The sequence below is a fragment of the Procambarus clarkii genome, unplaced genomic scaffold (genome assembly GCF_040958095.1).
Source record: "Procambarus clarkii isolate CNS0578487 unplaced genomic scaffold, FALCON_Pclarkii_2.0 HiC_scaffold_1221, whole genome shotgun sequence".
Taxonomy (NCBI): Eukaryota; Metazoa; Arthropoda; class Malacostraca; order Decapoda; family Cambaridae; genus Procambarus; species Procambarus clarkii.
This window is the reverse complement of record NW_027190251.1, coordinates 33,532-40,821: the sequence shown is the minus strand read 5'-3', so window position 1 is coordinate 40,821 and position 7,290 is coordinate 33,532. Positions and strand designations below refer to the sequence as shown.

Here is a 7,290-nt window from a genome sequence, read left to right as displayed (position 1 = left end):
ATATATATATATATATATATATATATATATATATACACAACATGTTTTGTTTTGGTTGTTTGTTTTTGTATAAAGCCTCACACACTATATTAAGCGAGTTTGTTTTAAACATGACATACATATTAATTCATTTTACCAGGCCTTATTCCACACAACTCCGTGAATTTCCCGTGGAGCCAGCCATTCAAACAAAAACAAACGAAACAAAACAAAACAAAACAAAAAACATTATTGCCAACAGCATTTGGTGTTCCCAGGCGGTCACCCATCCAAGTACTAACCAAACCCAACGTTGCTTAACTTCGCTGATCGGACGAGAAGCGGTGTTCTCAACGTGGTATGGCCGTTGGCATGAGACTGCCTACACATTGTGGCTAATAACCAACTCTTTTTAGTCATCACGGCAGGATACGGACCTTCTTGTGGTGTCTTAATGGTAATTGTATCCTAACATATTTTTGTCTCCTTGGCATGGATATTTAACATCGTTTATTCAGTCTTGGGTTTATGTTCTTTCGCCATTTACAGACATTTTACATCTACCTACTTCCTCAGCCTGCCCTGCCAATTTCTAATGAATTTGTGGATTTTCTTTTGTAATACATACATGTGTGTGCTCATCTGCTCTTCAGTTTTTATGATATTTGTCTCATCTGTCCTGCTTTATGATACTTTTACAAAGAACATGAACAAATGCTTCTATTTTAGAGAAGATATGGGATCCAGGTTTCGGAGCCGTAAAACCAACCGTTGTGATTGGTGGACGAGTTGCCAGGTTGCAGCTTCTGTACCGTGCCGGCACATAAATAGGTTCGGCTCAAGCGGCGGCAGCATCATTCCCCCGTGACTGTCTGAGCGTCTCTCATCACCTTGGTTATCTCATCATCATCATGGTAGAAGCAAAGCCTACCAAGAAGGCTGCTGCTGTGGTGGCCACCACCAGGAAACCTCGCGTCCAGGTTGCTCACCCGAAAACTAGTCAAATGGTTCTAGCCGCGGTCGCAGCACTCAAAGACCGTAAGGGCTCGTCTCTACAAGCAATCAAGAAGTACGTTGTTGCCAACAACAAAGTCGAGGCTGCCAAGATCGCCATTTACATCCGAAGATTTCTCAAGAAAGCAGTGGCTGACGGCATTCTTGTTCAGACCAAGGGAAGTGGAGCTAGTGGATCATTCAAGCTGGCCGTAGCAGAGAAGAGGGCCGTTCTAACTCCCAAGAAAGCCACCACAACCAAGAAACCATCTACAGCAGCAAAGAAGGCCGTGGTAACTCCCAAGAAAGCCGCCACAAGCAACAAACCACCTACAGCCTTGAAAAAGAAGCAGCAGCAGCAGCTTGTTGTTGGGAACAAAAAGCCCAAAATAAAGAGAGCTTCAAAATCTCCCAAACCACCCAAGGCAAAGAAAGCTGTCAAGAAAACAACAAAGGCAAAATAAACGACGACATGCAAGCAGCATGAATACACATGACAATAAACATCCAGGCCTCCCCCCTCAGTGGAGGGGCCTCATATGATTCCAAAAAGAGTTTAGTTTTGTAGACAAATAAATCATTACTTTTGGGGTAGATTTACTCTGTATATTATATATATATATATATATATATTATATATATATATATATATATTATATATATATATATATATATATATATATATATATATATATATATATTTATATATACACATGGGTGAGGTGATATGGTACCAAAGTTTTGGGTAAGGTGATTGACATTTACACAAGATAAAACACGAACCAATGGGAATAAAAACATAAGAATGGAAGTAACTGCAGAAGGCCTATTGGCCCATAACACAAGCACTTCCTCTTGATGCTTCTATATTGGTTCGGAGTCTTGAAGCTATATATATATATATATATATATATATATATATATATATATATATATATATATTATATATATATATATATATATTAATATATATATATGCACACAAAACTAAATAGTCTTGTTAGACAAATTGCCCCTATTAGAGGCAAGTTGACTAACAAGCCGAATGACTGCAATTGTTTTGAATTTGAGTTAAATCTAACATAGAAATGTAATCAAACCTAACCTAACCTATGCTAACCCAAGCTAAGCTAACCTAACCTAACCTAAGCTAACCCAAGCTAAGCTAAGCTAACCTAACCTAAGCTAAGCTAACCTAACCTAACCTAACCTAACCTAACCTAACCTAACCTAACCTAACCTAACCCAGCAATTCATGATCTTAATATAATACTGTTAATTGGATAAACCAATTTGGAAAGAAATGTTCGAAAATAACAAAATTAACTGTGCTTGTTAGGAAAATTGGGCCTTGCATACTTGTCCCAATAGTGTGGTTCTCGCTTTTAGGTACGACATAAACGTATACCTAAGTTGAGAGAGAAAAAGATTCGCACTCAAACATGCATATCGATTGCCAGTCCTGAATTCTGGGTAGATATTCGTGTCCTCCCTTTTCATTTACCATCATTTGGATACTATCAAAACAGCTCTGAGAAGGATAAAATGAATAAAACGGGTAGCTCACTCATGTAAAAAGGAAGAGTTGGGAAAGATCTCTCTCTCTCTCTCTCTCCCCCTCACCCCCCCCCCCCCCCCCCACCAATGATCCTGCTCTGCTAGTATATAACGTAACAAACCTTCCCTCCCCCCCCCCCCTCCCTCCCCAATCAGAGTCCCTTTAAGCATGCGAGGATAAAAAATAGATTTCATAAGACCCAATGTGCTAGCTGATATCAAAACAATTTATGTTATCGTCTATTAAGCCCTTCAGTAAAAAAGTATAGGGACCTAATTAGGTCCCGTTTTGAGGTGGTGGTGGGTGGAATCGATGGATTAGCCAAGCTCTTATCCGCCGAATCCGTAGAGGGTACGACCCTGGCGCTTCAGAGCGTACACCACGTCCATAGCAGTGACGGTCTTCCTCTTGGCGTGTTCCGTGTAGGTTACAGCATCACGGATGACGTTCTCGAGGAACACCTTCAGGACGCCACGGGTCTCTTCGTAGATGAGACCCGAAATACGCTTCACGCCGCCACGACGAGCTAAGCGACGAATAGCGGGCTTGGTGATGCCCTGGATGTTGTCACGTAGCACCTTACGATGACGCTTGGCGCCACCCTTTCCGAGTCCCTTGCCTCCCTTGCCGCGTCCAGTCATGGTGTTGAAGTTGTGTGAATCGAATTGACGAATGCCATTCATTCATTCATTCATTTAAATATAGGTCAAGATACCCTGATGGGTGAGCGTGGAAGTGGGGATAGGGGAAGAATTAGTGGGGGTGAGAGGAAGGGTTTTCAGTATGAGGTAAAGTGCCAGGGCTAAACCCAGCTGCATGGCATTGAAATCGTTATGACCAGACTAGGCAGTGAAGGCAAGGAATCGGATCTCTGTGACAACATTTCGTCTTTTCTGAGCACCCACGGAGACAGCAGCCCTCAGCTGGGTGTGCCCTGGGGGCTCACTCCAGATGTGGTCTTAGATCTGCTAATCAGCATCGCGCCCCACCCAAGGCACCAGAAAACGGGAGCTAGTTGGTCCCATACGCCGCACGATTTCCCGACTATATCCCATCAAGCGGACGTACTAGTAGCATTGCAACTCCTGCCTGCCCTTACTTTACGCTTGTGGTCGAGTAGACACGGCTTTCTCACAACGCTTTCAAAACAAACTGCAGTTGCCTACTCGTCTGTTTCACGTCCCTGTGAAATGACTTTTGCACAAATCCAAAAAATAGAGCAAAATCAGCGATAATAGTGATTGAGGTGAGCCGCCTGTTGGCTGCAGCCAGAGGAAGGAGGGGAGGGGCAACGGGGTGACGTAGGCGAGTCGAGCAGCCAATGGCGCTCGAGCAAGCGCCTCGAGACGGCGTATATAAGCAAAAATTTTTCGGCGCCGGCCATCACAAACCACAGTTGTTCACCATGGCTCGCACCAAGCAGACTGCTCGCAAGTCCACGGGAGGCAAGGCTCCTCGTAAGCAGCTGGCCACCAAGGCAGCACGCAAGTCTGCTCCTGCCACAGGGGGTGTGAAGAAGCCTCACCGTTACAGGCCCGGAACGGTCGCCCTGCGTGAGATCCGTCGTTACCAGAAGAGCACCGAGTTGCTCATCAGGAAACTTCCCTTCCAGCGTCTGGTGCGCGAGATTGCCCAGGACTTCAAGACCGATCTTCGCTTCCAGTCGTCTGCCGTCATGGCTTTACAGGAGGCATCCGAGGCTTACCTGGTCGGTCTCTTCGAGGACACTAACCTCTGTGCCATCCACGCCAAGCGTGTCACCATCATGCCAAAGGACATTCAGCTTGCTCGCCGTATCCGTGGAGAGCGTGCATAAGCTAAATCGACCACCCTAGTATACACCAAACTCGGCCCTTCTCAGGGCCAAAATATCCTTCTAAGGAGATTTCAGACATTCCTAGCATAATTTAGGTGTCATACATACATGTGATATCAATAAATCAAGTCATTTGTAGTACAACCTGTTCTCTTACAAACAAAACGCCGTCGCTTTTCACTCTTATGCACTGTCAAGGATCACCCCCCCCCCCCCCCCCCCCCCAAAAATAAAAATTGTCATACTGTACTAGAAATAAAAGCAGCTTGTATAAGTGACATATACTGTCCAGTCCTGTTTTATTCTGTTTTCGGTCCTCTGGCTTAATCTGTTAAGTTAGATGACATTTTAAATTAACCGTTTTCTTGACATTTTCAAACCTAAGAGGGTGGCCTGCATAGTAATCCTAATGTGGAACATAACAATGAATCTCTAATCTCTAGAAAAAAGATACCGAGTGCTTATATGTGTTGAGAGAGAGAGAGAGAGAGAGAGAGAGAGAGAGAGAGAGAGAGAGAGAGAGAGAGAGAGAGAGAGAGAGAGAGAGAGAGAGAGAGAGAGACACACAGACAGACAGACAGACAGACAAGACAGACAGACAGACAGACAGACAGACAGACAGACAGACAGACAGACAGACAGACAGACAGACAGACAGACAGGCAGGCAGGCAGGCAGGCAGACAGACAGACAGACAGACAGACAGACAGACAGACAGACAGACAGACAGACAGACACTGAGAGAGAGAAACACACACAGACAGTTTCATAAATATTCTCATTTTATAGCTATTTGCTTTCAGTGACAGAGGTTTTTGTTATAATAGTATTGGTGTCTAACACTCACAATCTCTTTAGAAATTAAAGTGTGGCTCCAATGGAGCCGAGTTTGTTGGTTTGAGGCCAAGCCACCACCACAGGGCAGTAAGTAAGCCGTTTACTTGGAGGAGGTGTACTTGGTGACGGCCTTAGTGCCCTCAGAGACGGCGTGCTTGGCCAGTTCTCCGGGCAACAGGAGCCTTACAGCCGTCTGGATCTCCCGACTGGTAATGGTGGAACGCTTGTTGTAGTGGGCCAGGCGAGAAGCCTCGGCGGCGATGCGCTCGAAGATGTCGTTCACGAACGAGTTCATGATCGACATGGCTTTGGAAGAGATACCAGTGTCGGGGTGGACCTGCTTCAGCACTTTGTAGATGTAGATGCTGTAGCTCTCCTTCCTCCTGCGCTTCTTTTTCTTATCGCCCTTGGCAATGGCCTTCTGGGCCTTTCCGGCCTTCTTGGCAGCCTTTCCAGATGCCTTGGGTGGCATGATGATGCTCGTGCCGGCTGGCGTTGCGATACAATAATGAACTTTTGCGCGAGGCGAGCTTTCCTTTTATATCCCGCTCGCGACTCAGCTCAGAGCGGGTCGCGTGGCGGAGCGCGCTGATTGGTCAGTGGCGGGCTCCCTTGATCCTGAGCGGGGTATATAACACGAAGCTCGATCTGCGGGGCGGCATAAAACACCACAAACCCACAACAGCAGCAGCAATGTCAGGACGCGGCAAGGGAGGCAAAGTGAAGGGCAAGTCAAAGTCTCGCTCCAGCAGGGCCGGACTTCAGTTCCCCGTGGGCAGAATTCACCGTCTGCTGCGTAAGGGCAACTACGCCGAACGCGTCGGTGCTGGCGCTCCTGTCTACCTGGCAGCCGTCATGGAATACCTCGCTGCCGAAGTTCTGGAGCTCGCCGGTAACGCCGCACGTGACAACAAGAAGACCCGTATCATCCCACGTCACTTGCAGTTGGCCATCCGCAACGACGAAGAACTCAACAAACTTCTGTCTGGCGTAACCATTGCACAGGGAGGTGTTCTTCCAAACATTCAGGCAGTTCTTTTGCCAAAGAAGACAGAGAAGAAGTAAGCACTTCTGCCACCCACCACGACAAATACCATAACCAGGCTCCATCCGGAGCCACACACACTTTAATAGAGAGATTCAAGTAGACAATCAACTTTCAAACATTAATAATAACATTTATATTGATTTCATTTGGAATGTGTACATAACAAACAAACAAAACAAAATTATAGGGGATATTCAGCATCACTTGGAATATTAACCAATCATATAAATCCAATATATATTTTATATTTTACTTTAAGCGAGGAATTCATATTCTATCAATTTTTAATCATACAAATGAACAAAAGCAATTCTTCACTAGACGTAATGAATGAATAAATGATCAAGGTTTTAATGTGTTTCATGAATATATATATATATATATATTATATATATATATATATATATATATATATATATATATTATATATATATAATATAATATATTATAATACTTGTGAACCAGAATATGTTTGAGCAGCAGCGATCGTGCCTGCCATTGGCCGAAGTGCAACAATTCAAATAATTTAAAGGGCCTGCTCGGGTATATAAGAGAGGCTGGGAGACTGGGGCCGGTGGTGGGTGATGGGTGATGAGTGATGGTGTGGTGTGGTATGGTGTTGTTAAGAGTTGATTTACGGCCAGCCAGCCAGCTGCAGCCAAGGCAGGGCAGGGCAGGGCAAGGCAAGGCAAGGCAAGGCAAGGCAAGGCAAGGCAAGGCAATAACAGGACAGGACAGGACAGGCAAGGCAAGGCAAGCAGGCGGGCGGGCGGGCGGGCGGCGGGCGGGCGGGCGGGCGGGCGGGCAGGCGGGCAGGCGGGCAGGCGGGCAGGCGGGCAGGCGGGCAGGCGGGCAGGCGGGCAGGCAGGCAGGCAGGCAGGCAGGCAGGCAGGCAGGCAGGCAGGCAGGCAGGCAGGCAGGCAGGCAGGCAGGCAGGCAGGCAGCCAGCCAGCCAGCCAGCCAGCCAGCCAGCCAGCCAGCCAGCCAGCCAGCCAGCCAGCCAGCCAGCCAGCCAGCCAGCCAGCCAGCCAGCCAGCCAGCCAGCCAGCCAGCCAGCCA

The 7,290-nt window shown here is 46.6% G+C and overlaps 1 non-coding gene across 1 annotated transcript; it reads right to left on the bottom strand.

Annotated features, from left to right (window-relative positions):
- Positions 1-232: 232 nt before the first annotated feature.
- Positions 233-351, bottom strand: LOC138362109 (5S ribosomal RNA). The gene has a single exon (XR_011227419.1). It is a non-coding gene; the product is annotated as a 5S ribosomal RNA (ribosomal RNA).
- Positions 352-7,290: the final 6,939 nt, after the last annotated feature.